Genomic DNA, 11385 nt, shown 5'->3' with positions numbered 1-11385 from the left:
GGCCCGAGGGCCTGGGAGGCGGGCGCTGCCGGGTTAGCGGCCGGTCGGGGCGCGGGGGCGCTGCGGCAGTGCCAGTGCCCGCGCTGGCTGGGTGGGGGGTGGCCGCCCGTTCTCCCGTGCGCCGCCTTGTTTATTTTGCCCGCCGCGGGCGCTCGCAGAGGAACCCCCTCCCCAACTTTGAGCGCTTGTCCGGAGTCGCCTCTCCGACGGAGACTGACCTGCCCCCTCCCTGACCCTTTCCGGCTGGGCCGCCAGCCCAGCCCTCCCGGCGCCCCGCGCGTTCCTGCCCACTCCACCGAGCGAGCGAGCGAGCGAGTGCCGGGCTCCGGGACGCGCGGCGCGACACACCCTCCACCTCGGGGGCTGCCCCCCACCCTTTCTGTCCCCTTTTGTCCATCCGCACTTCCTTCCAGGCGGTTAAACCCTGCCTCTCCTCACCGGTGGCTCCTGGCCCTCCTTGGAAATGGCACTGTGGGCATGTGGGGTGCTCGGGTGGGGGCCTGGACGGGGAGTTTGTCATGTGCAAACAATTTCAAAGGCAGAATTTTCTTCCTTGCCTGGGAGTTAAGGGCTCAGCGCCTTCACTTGAGGATTGACTCCGAAATGTAAAGAATCCCACCTGCCAGGCGGTGGGGGTGGCACTGCCTCCTTGATTTCAGGCAGTCCTGGGCAGTTCTCGGTGGCTTTGGAACATTTCCACCAGGCAGGCGTTCTCGTGATGTCAGGCCGCCAGGCGCAGGGTTACTTACAGGCCACCACTATCTTCTTTATACTCCTCTTTCTAGAAAAGTGGCTCTGGTGCAGTTTGCTTGAAAGGGAGTGATCAACAAGTATTGAAGTCTTTTTTGACACCCTCCTGAGGTGTTGTGTAAACAGAGGTTCCGGGTCTCAAGGAACTTGAAACACAGGGAAACAGCAATTAAGTTCAACTCCACAGGTACTTTTGAGGGGCTGCTGTGTTCTCAGCACCGTGCCAGGCTCTCAGGGAGAGATGATAAGAGGCACACAAGAAATCTAAGGCCTCAGAAATCCTACTGACCAGGTGGAAGTGATTTGAGAGCTCAAGTTCAAATTAATGTGCTATGGCTGCTGAAATTACTGTAAATGCTAGGGGTGGGGGGTGGGTGGGAGGAGGAATATCAAAGGAAAGGTTAGAGTTGGGGAATGGATTTAGGGTACTAAGTTAGGCACTTGGAGAGTAACTCCCTGGCCAAGGCCCAAAGGCAAGAGAGGGAGAAGTAACAGGTGCAAGAGGAGAATAGGTTCAAACAGTTTATCTCGGTGAGGGAGGATGCAAAAGATACATGAGATGATTCCTTCCAGGGTTTATAATCTCTTGGAGGAGACAGAAACCCTTGAACATGTGAAATAAGACCTCAAGATAAGGCACAATTAACTGTCAAAATGCGAGGAGCAGAAGAGGTGCTATTGGAGCTCAAGAAGAGGGCTATGGGCAGGAACTGTATTACAATTCTGTATACAACCGCACTGTATTCCAGGAGGATGGGACCCTTGAGATGGGTCATGAGGTGCCATTGAACATGGCTTTCCTGAGAGACAGGAGATGGGCTTGGCCAGACGAGGGAGCGTTTCCTGAGCAGGAGATAAAGATGGAGAGGAACAATGGTTAAGATTGTGAAAGTCCTAGAAAGCCAGACTGGGGAATTGCACTTTACCCTGTGTGTACTGGGGAGACATGAAAGGTTTTTGAGCCAGAGAGTGATGTAATGAAAGGGTGTTTGGAAATGTTTGTAGAAGTAATGTTGGGAGACAAATCAGTAGACTGTTACAGTTGTGGAGCGCTCAGAGTTTGGACTGGGATAACTGGAAATGGAAAAGAGGGTGGATTTTAGAAGCATTACTGTTGAAGTAATCTGTTGACAGGGGCAGGGTGAAGGAAGGAAATGAATGGAAATTAATTCTTTGTGGAAATTGATTACACGCCAGGGCCTTGGAACTGCTGTAGCTGGTAACTCGAGAAATCGGAAATGTGTGTTTTGGAGAGAAGCAATTGACAGGCTGCAGAGGTTTGTCGTATTTGCCAAGACGTCCAGACATAGGTGTCTTGCAAAGCAACTGAGGCTCTGAGATTGGTGGGAAACTGGGCTGCCAAAGCTGGGAGAGGGAAGGCACTCTGAGTGGGATGTTGTCTTGGTCATAGGTTGTAGGTCCTAGCAGTAGAGGATGCTAGTGTGTGGGACTGAGGGTCTGAATTGGAAGATTCTGTTCTGTATTGCCATTCAGATGACATTGCCAGGTACTGAACCTGAAGTTGGCAAAGCAGCTTGAGATTGGAGATGGAAGGGAAGAATGGAATTTGCTAAACACAGAAATTGTTGGGCTTTGAAGCAAGTTGAATAATGCTCCCCACTGAGACCTTCAGGCTACTCCTGGTGTCCCTTGTAGGTGTGTGTGGGGGAAGCCACAAGATGGGGGAGAAGCAAGGTGACCAGCAAGGAGCAAGGAGGGAATTTGGGGCCTAGGGAGACTGCCTGTCCCAGGGCCAGGTCTGTCCTACCCTGTGCCATTGCCAGTTCCCAGGAACCAAGAAGCGACCTGCAGCGGGGAGCTGGCGCCGGTTTTTTCTGAGCTCTGAATTCCGCTTTCTTGTTGCAAGGGTGACTTAGGATGATTTGCTGAGCAAATTCCCCAAGCCTCAACTTGCAACATCTGAGGGCTGGCGAATTTGGAGGATGATTGCAAAAAGTTGCAGAACGCCGGGGAGAATGTACTTAGAGTTCTAGAGCCTCCTTGTTTCTCTGAGATGCAGGATCAGTGAACTAGCAGGGAAAGCTGCCTTGCGTGGGCAGAAGCGTCCATCAGATATTTTTCCTTTATAGGTAATAGATGACTGTCAAAAAAGTTGCATGGAGCAGTGGTTGAGCTAATTTACTCTTTAAAAAGTAGTGTTTTTTTTGCACTGTTTTTGTCTGTGACATACATTAAGAAGTAAAATTTACATCGCGACCAATGTACACTAAATCATGTATGTAAAAATCTAATTTAAGTTCCTGAAGTACTCCTTTCCTTTGCTTGGTGCAATCTCCTTTGGTACTTTTATTTTCCATTCTTTTCTTTTTCATTTAAAAATGCTTACTGTCTCCTGCTAAGTTGACTTAGCCACTCTGTCATGGACGTAACCCACGGTTTGGAAAACACAGTTATAGAGAGTTTTCACATCTAGTAAGTGTTTATTAACTGCTCGTGTGCAGGGCTCCCCTTACTAGTGCTGTAAGTGGAAGGAAGCATGAGGAAGAGATTGAACATTTACAGGCTAGTTGGAGAGAGAAGGTATACCGATGATTAAATGCCAAAGCGAAAAATAAGTCCCTGTAGGGTTCTTGGTGGGTAGGATGGGGGAGGCAAACAGCTTGTGCTGGAGTGGCTTGGGAACACTTTTGGGGATAGGGAAGGAAGTCTGGGATGAACTCATTGGGGTGTCACATGGTGCTGCACAGGTGGGGGTGTGTGTGACATGAACAAGACTTGGAGTTAGGATGTGCACAGTGTGTGTAAGAGTGAATAAAAGAGGGTTCTTATTAGAGAATGGGGAGAAGCCAGTCTGAAAAGGTGGGTTAGGATCAAAGTGTAGGGGTTGTAAACTAGTGACCCAAAGAATGTGTCCTGCCTACAGAAGTGTTACGATTTGGAGTACACAAAGGTTTTAAGAAATTGGGGAAAATCCAGTACGCTTCTGGACTGGGGACTCAAAGATCAGATTAGGCAGTGAATAGTGGTAGCCCCCTGTGGACGGGAGCCAGGCCCTGTGGTCCCCAGTTACCATAGTCCCAGTACTCCTTTTGCATGAGTGTGGTTGCTTTACATTCCCTCTTTAGTCCTGCAGGCCTTTGGGTTTGTGATCTGATCTTTCGAGAGACCTAAATGCCAACCTAGGGAACTTGGGATGGTTGTCCTGGCTTTGGGTGACCACTGGGGGATTTGGGTGGGAGTGTGACATGATGGAATCGGAGATATTTGTGTACAAGTGATTTGTTTTAGGCAAGTCAACAGCACTTTCTGAGTTGCTGCTGGCTAGAACTTTGGAATATTTTTCTGGTGATTGGAGTGGTACTAATTAGAGAGGGCTTTGGGCTGTATTCTGTATTGTGAGGCCAATTTCTAGTGACCCCAAGATCTCTTAAGCCTTTGGTTTTGCTACTTCTGACTTGCATGGGTAGATGGTGGCTCCTGGCATGTATCTTCTGAGAATGATGTTGGGGTAATAATTTGTTGAGATGTGAGTCACCACTGTCAAATGCCATATGACATTAGATTCTCAGGATCTTTGCTTATGTGAGTCAGTAATAAAGGAGCAGCAAAGAGAGGGGCTGTGTCATTTCTTATTTCCCTATTCCTAGGATACTCCTAGGGGGTAGGCCTCTAGGGTCCAGAGATTCGCAAAACAGGATTCAAAATGACCACAGAATTATTGGTTCAAATCCTGGTGTTAGTGCCAGTGACCCCTGAAAACTAGGCTTATTTTGGGACCAGCCGAAGTGAGTAAATTCAGGTCTCTGTGGTCTAGAGACAGTTTGGTTTACCCTGCAGGTCCATAACCACCAGTGAGTCCGAGCATTTCGTGAGCTACAGGTGAGAGGGACTGAGCAGTCGTCACCCTGCTTTATGCAGCTTGACAATCTGATGACTTAAACCGTTGCTATTGTGACATTAATAGAAGTTGAAGGTGAAACGCACTCTGCTTCAGGCTGACTTCTGGTTATCCTGACATCCTACTGGTATCAAATTGAACCCGTTTCCTGTTTTACAGGGTGGTTCAGTTACTAGAACAGAGGATTGAGGGACCAGCTATGACGCGCTCTGGCTTTCGTAAAGTATTTAACAGTTTCTTCAGATATGATGGTCCATATTAAATAAGCAGTAGAATGTGGGCTGGATGGTGTTATTAATTTGACAGTCATATGCAAAAACTGTTAATTAGTGGCACTGAGTCAGCCTGGAAGGGGGTCTGAAGATGAGTGTCACAGGGTTCTATTCTTGGCCTTGAGCTGTTCAACATTTTCCCAGTGTGGTGGATGGCCGCACAGAGGGTGGGTTGTCAGCTTTGGTGATGGCTCCGAGGTGGGAGGGATTGCTGATTGAGTAGATAGATCAGGGTTCACACTCATCCAGGATGAAGGCCCAAATTAAAAAAGAAATTCAGTAAGGGATAACTATAAAGTCTGATTTAGTTTGTAAAACTTGAATTGTTCACATGTTCTGGTAAGTTAATTCCACTTCTAGAAGTACAGCGAAGACCATATCCAAAATGTAGATGGTGTTTATGCACAGAGATTATTTGAAGGTTTTTTTTTTTTTTTTAACTCTAGTTAAAAATTAGAAACAGCCTAAATATCCCATGGTGTGACTGGACTGAAAGTCATCTATAAGTGATTCTTCTGATGGTTATGTCTTTATAATAGAATATAATGAAGCCATTAAAACAATGTTTAGGGGGCAGCTGGGTGTTGGGTGGCTCAGTTGGTTAAATGCCCAATTCTTGGTTTTGGCTTCAGGTCGGGATCTCAGGGTTGTGAGATCGAGCCCCACGTTCAGTGCAAAGTCTTCTTGAGATTCCCTCTCCTTCTGCCTCTCCCACTTACACACTGTCTCCGTCACTGTCTGCCCAAGATAAATAAATCTTTAAAAAAATCATGTTTAGGAGTAGCTTTAAAATAACATGGACAAATGTTTCTGCTAAAACTTAAGGTGCCTCTACAATATGATTTCAAATCTTAAAGAAACAAAGTGCATAGAAAATGGCTGGAAGTAAATATACTAGTAATTCTAATACTAAATTACAGATACTGGAGGGGTGGATGGAGTTGAGTGACTTTTTTTACATTTTAAATTTATTATTTGTATATTCTATAATGTGTATTTTATAACATAATGGGGAAAACACTGCTATATATTTGTTAATGTATTTTTTTTAGAGCAGTTTTGGGTTTACAGCAAAATTGAAAAGGTATAGAGATTTCCTCTTTACCCCCTGCCCCCCCTCCATGCACAGCCTCCCCCACTATCGACGTCCCATCAGAGTAGTACATTTGTTGCAGTTGATGAACCCATATTGACGTGTCTAATCACCCAAAGACCGTAGTTCACATTAGGGTTTACTGTTGGTGTTGTACATTCTATGAGTTTGGACAAATGTATAATGACATGTATCCATCATTAAGTATCATACAGAGTACTTTTATGCCCTAAAGTCCTCTGTGTGTTGCCTATATATATGTATCTCCCCCAACCCTCAGTAACCACATTTACTTCTTACTGTGGACGGTTTCACTTTTTCCAGGATGTCATATAGTTGAAATCATACAGCATATAGTCTTTTCAGATTGGCTACTTTTGCTTAGTAATATGCAATTAAACTTCCTCCATGTCTTTTAATGGTTTGAGAGCTCATTTCTTTATAGCACTGAAGAATACTCCATTGTCTGGATGTGCCGCGGTTTATGTATCCATTCACCTCCTGAAGGGCGTCTTGGTTGCTTCCAAGTTTCACGACTTTTTATGAATAAAGCTGTTGTAAACATCGACAGCTGCTGTAGGTTTTCGTGTGGACATAAGTTTTGAACTCCTTTGGATAAATACCAAGGAGTGTGATTGCTAGATCATATGATAAGGGAATGTTTAGTTTTGTAAGTCACTTCCAAACTGTCTTCCAAAGTGGCAGTACCATTTTGCAATCCCACCAGCAATGAAGGAGAGTTCCTGTTGCTCCACATCCTCACCAGCATTTGGTGGTGTCATGGCTCTGGATTTTGGTCATTCTCATAGGTGTGCAGTGGTATCTTGTTTTATTTTTTTTTATTTTTTTATTTTTTTTTTAAAGATTTTTTATTTATTCGACAGAGATAGAGACAGCCAGCGAGAGAGGGAACACAAACAGGGGGAGTGGGAGAGAAAGAAGCAGGCTCATAGCAGAGGAGCCTGACGTGGGGCTCGATCCCACACTGGGATCACGCCCTGAGCCGAAGGCAGACGCCTTAACCGCTGAGCCACCCAGGCGCCCCTGGTATCTTGTTTTAATTTGCATTTACCTAATGATATGTGATGACATCTTTTCATGTGCTTTTTTTGCCATCTGTGTATCTTCTTTTGTGAGGTATCTGTTAAGATCTTTGGCCCATTTCTTAATTGAATTATTGGTTGTTTCTTATTGTTGAGTTCTACGAGTTCTTTGTATATTATGGATAACAGTCCTTTATCAGATGTGTCTTTTGCAAAATTTTTTTTTTCCCTAGTCTGTGGTTTGTCTTTTCATTCTCTTGATCACTGCTATTAAAAAAAAAAAAAACACATTTTATGGTTCAAGGACAGGATAGGGTAAAGGTAGATGGTTTATTCAGTGACTGATCTTGAGTTCCTCCCTACTATATGTCAAGCCCTGGTTTAGGCACTGGAGTCACAAAATAAGACTCAGCCCCTGACCTGGAATTGGTGTTCTAATTGAGGGATCTAAGAGGGAGCTCGACAGGTGAATAGGCAAGCGCACTATAGCCTTCTTGTACTCCAGGCATGTGAAAGAGGGGCAAATCATGTGGGGAAAAAAGTTTTGAGATTTTTCTGTTGTTCATGGTTTAACGTGAGCCCTGAGTGGGGTGAGGCTTTTAGAAAATTGAATCTAGTTCATAACTGGATCAGAAATTCATCGATCCAATCACGGGATCTATTTTTAATGACTTCTTCTGGTCATTTGACCTTTGGGCTATGAGGGGGTCGGGGAGGCAGGATTTAAGGGAAACACAAGCAAGCAAGACTTTATCCTTGGGAGGGACACTAGGATGATGTAGGATCAGGAATGACTGGAGTGAGTACACTCATGGGGTGGGTGCACGATAGTGCTTTCATGTACTTTCATGGTTATCAGGTATAGGAAAGAGTACATTTACTCATTTTTGCTCCTGGTGTTGGAATATGACCAGTGGATAGAACAATTGCTGTATCCTCTCTAGTTTCCCATTGCTTATCTGTAGAATGATTATACATTACAGGATTCCTTCCCTGTACAGTGATTGCACTGAAGTTGATAACTTTAAATTTCCTTAAGTTTCCTTAAGTCTCCCCTAAATACGTGGAGAACAGACTTCGGTTCGCTATGAAAACGGGGTTTGTATCTGGCAGAGCTGTTGAGCAATGGAGATGTCTGCCCATGAAGTAGTGAGTTTCCCACTGTCAGAGGTACTCTGTTTGGGCCGAATGCCATTGATTAGGGCTGCTGTAGAAGAGAAGGACAGGAATTGGGCTGACCTCCAGAGTCCTTTCCAGGCCCTAGGGTTATTATGTGACTTGTCAACTCTGAAAGATAATGTGCAATAGGGGACATACCTCTAGTTGCGTGGTATTTGAGTCAGCGTCATCACGGAAGCTCTTTTAAAAATGTTTAATATGTGAGTCCCCACATTTTGAGAGACCCTTCTGGGGTCATTTTAGAAAGGATGAGGAGAACTATTTCATGGTTGGTAGGGCTGTGGCCCCAGGGCTGCTGAAAACTGAATTTGGTCTTTCAGAAAAGCAAGAAAGTGGGGGCGGGGTGGAAGTGGCAACACACGTCGAAGTGTGTTTATTGGCCAGTTTTATTCAGTATAATGAGTGAATGAAGATGGGGTCCTTTAATTGAATGATGGATCGTCCTCTGGGCTGTGGAGGACTTGGGAGTGCCCTTGCTCATCTCCTTCCTCCTTCATCTCCCACACCGTAAATTTATATCCCCAGCTATAGCACATTAAAAACTATCCTGATACCAGGGATAAGACTGAGCCTTGTGATGGCTCTCTAGGTTTATGGACAAAGAGAACAAGGCACAAATTTAAAGAAACCTTGGAGTGGGGTTTCCCAGGCATGCACATATTTGGTTTGTATCAGACAATATGTTTGTGGTTTGAGTTAAAAATGTTTACTTTTTCAATTTATTAATAGCTTACACGTAGAAAATAAAATTTCTATTTCTATAAAATTTGATTTAGTTTAGTTTTGCCTAAATTTTACTTAAATATAGGGCCTATTTAGAATCTGAGATTATTTAAAATTTTTAGATTTGCTTCCTGATATTTTTGGATTACTTTTTGTTGTTTGGGGAGGGTGGAATGCTAGGGTTAAATCCTATAGCAAAAGTTTCTTAGAGAGCTCTGCAGAGAGGGCAGAGGCTTATCTCATCTTTGGAGAATATCACAAGATGATTTCTGTGTCCCCGTGATCTAGCCTCACATTTTGGCACTTGAAAAGTCAGTCTTTGGCAAGAAAGTGCTCTCTTTACCTGGAGTAAAGCAATTTGGGGGTGCAGGAAGTAGGGAACGACTGTTTAGATGTATGTAAAAAATAGAGGCAGAACTTAGTTATTGAGAACTAAAGTTGGAGATGTTGGTGCCCTCAATGATGAAGGGCCCGAGTGTCCTTTATCTCAGTGTCATCTGGGGCCTTGTAGAGTATGGCCCGTCACCTAGCTGGGTTTGTTGAATTGCTCTGAACTGGTTCCTTGGGCCACATACCGGAGGTATGGGAAACACTTAGACTATCATACGCTTTTTTTTTTTTTTTAATAAAGCAGAGTATGATAAGAAATAACCGTTCACAGCCTTTTTTGTCCTTTGAGTATAGGGAAGCCATAAAACTCTTTTAGTAAAAACAACCACTTTCAGGGGCTGTTTTTTTCAGTGCTGGCGGAACGAAAAACTCCCTCTCCTCTTTCTATTTTTCTTCTGCTGGAAATGAATTGCTCTTGGTGTGCCGTTCTTAAATTCGTGTGTCCTCTATCCATTTTAATCTTGTTATCTATTTTTATGGTGACTGTCGCCATGGTACTCGAGCTCTTTACATAGCACAACAGAGATTTCAGATGTCTGATAGGACAGCTCAAAGTTCTGCTGCAGCCAGCAGAGAAACAGTGTTTGAGTATTTTTTTTTTAATTGAGGTATAATTTGCATACAGTGGAATGCTTAGATCTTAAGTATGCTGTTTAATCAGTTTTGACAAATGCGTTTTGAGACAGAACATTTCTATCACCCCAGACATGTTCCTTGTGACCATTTCCAGATTATCCTCCCCCCACCCCCAACCAGAAGTAGTATAGCTCTGATTTCTACCACCCCAGGTTAGTTTTGCCTCCTAGGTTCTTAATATGAAAATGCTGTGTTTCTGAGTAGCACTTTGAAGAGCCGGAAGAGTGTGTGTTTAAAAATCAGGATTCTATATGGTTAGGTGGCCCTGGTAAGTGAATCATTTTTGGTGCTTGTCTGCTCGTACCTAGAGTCTTCCTTCTCATTAGTCCATGGGATCCAGATTAGTGTTAGGAATTCTGATAAGAAGAGTCTGAGGCACAGACACGAGGCCTAGGATGGAGTATGTGTGGTTGGGCAAAACTGCCGTTATTGGCAAGTGTGTGTTAGTTGGTTGTGTTGGAGAGCTAGAATGCGCAACCAGGAGAACTGCAGTTGCTCCTAGCACGTCCCAGTGGATTTCCCAGAAAGCCCCCTGACATACTTTCTCTCTTTTCCTGCCTCTTCCTTGAACTAGCATATAAATTTAATGATCCAGAGAGTTACCCTGTTGGGCTTGTAATATTGTAACAAGATCTGTGTTGCAAAGCCTGCTTGCTGCACTGCTGAGCTCTCAGCCTCCTGGAAAGCATGTGTCAGATGCAGATAGAAATTGCCCCGAACACATTATTGAAATGTATTAAACTGTGTCAGTTTCTTTTTTCTTTTTTCCCTTTCTTTGTTTTTAAAAAACTTAAAACGTTAAATGAAATTTTCATTACTAAAGTAGTGCATGAATACATTCTCTGTAGGAAAAAAAACCCCCCAAAACCCACCCAAATGCAAACTTTCAAGAGGAAACAAAATCTTCCTTGACAACCACTCCTAATCGCAGTCGGTCTCCAGAGGTTAACCTCTGTTAGGAGTTTGTTGGTATTCAGATGCCTCACATACTTGTGTTTATACCTGTAGATCTTAAAAGGAGTTGCGCTGCGAGCACTGTGCTGTTGCTCACCTGTCCCCCACAACGGGACATCTTGGTGATTGCTTCCTGTCCGGCTATCTAGGACTTCTTGATTTTGTCTAACTCCTGCGTGGCCTTCCTGAGAACCTTCCCCTAATTGATGGACATTTAAGTTATTTCTAAATCCTCAACTGTTACAAAAGCTGTTACAGTGAACTTGGCTGCACATGCCTCTTTGCAATGAGTGTGAGTGTTTCTCTAGGGTAGATACTGAGAAGAAGCAATTGCTGGGTGATAGGCTTCTCAGATTTGAAATCTTAAGGAAGATACGTTACAAGGTCAGTTCCTAGTTTAGACCTGGTGTTGGCCAGGGCATACTTGAAGTGTGCTCAGACATGAAGCAGTTGTTCGTTCCCTCCCTCCCTCCCTCCCTCCCTCCC

General features: G+C 44.3%; 1 protein-coding gene across 1 annotated transcript in view; it reads left to right on the top strand.

Annotated features, from left to right (window-relative positions):
• Window positions 1-11385, top strand: part of ZNF395 (zinc finger protein 395) — a 44871-nt gene that overhangs the window by 223 nt on the left and 33263 nt on the right. The gene's annotated exons all lie outside the window — the stretch shown is intronic.

The sequence above is a fragment of the Ailuropoda melanoleuca genome, chromosome 5 (genome assembly GCF_002007445.2).
Source record: "Ailuropoda melanoleuca isolate Jingjing chromosome 5, ASM200744v2, whole genome shotgun sequence".
In the NCBI taxonomy this organism is placed as follows: Eukaryota; Metazoa; Chordata; class Mammalia; order Carnivora; family Ursidae; genus Ailuropoda; species Ailuropoda melanoleuca.
This window is presented reverse-complemented; position numbering and strand designations above follow the sequence as displayed.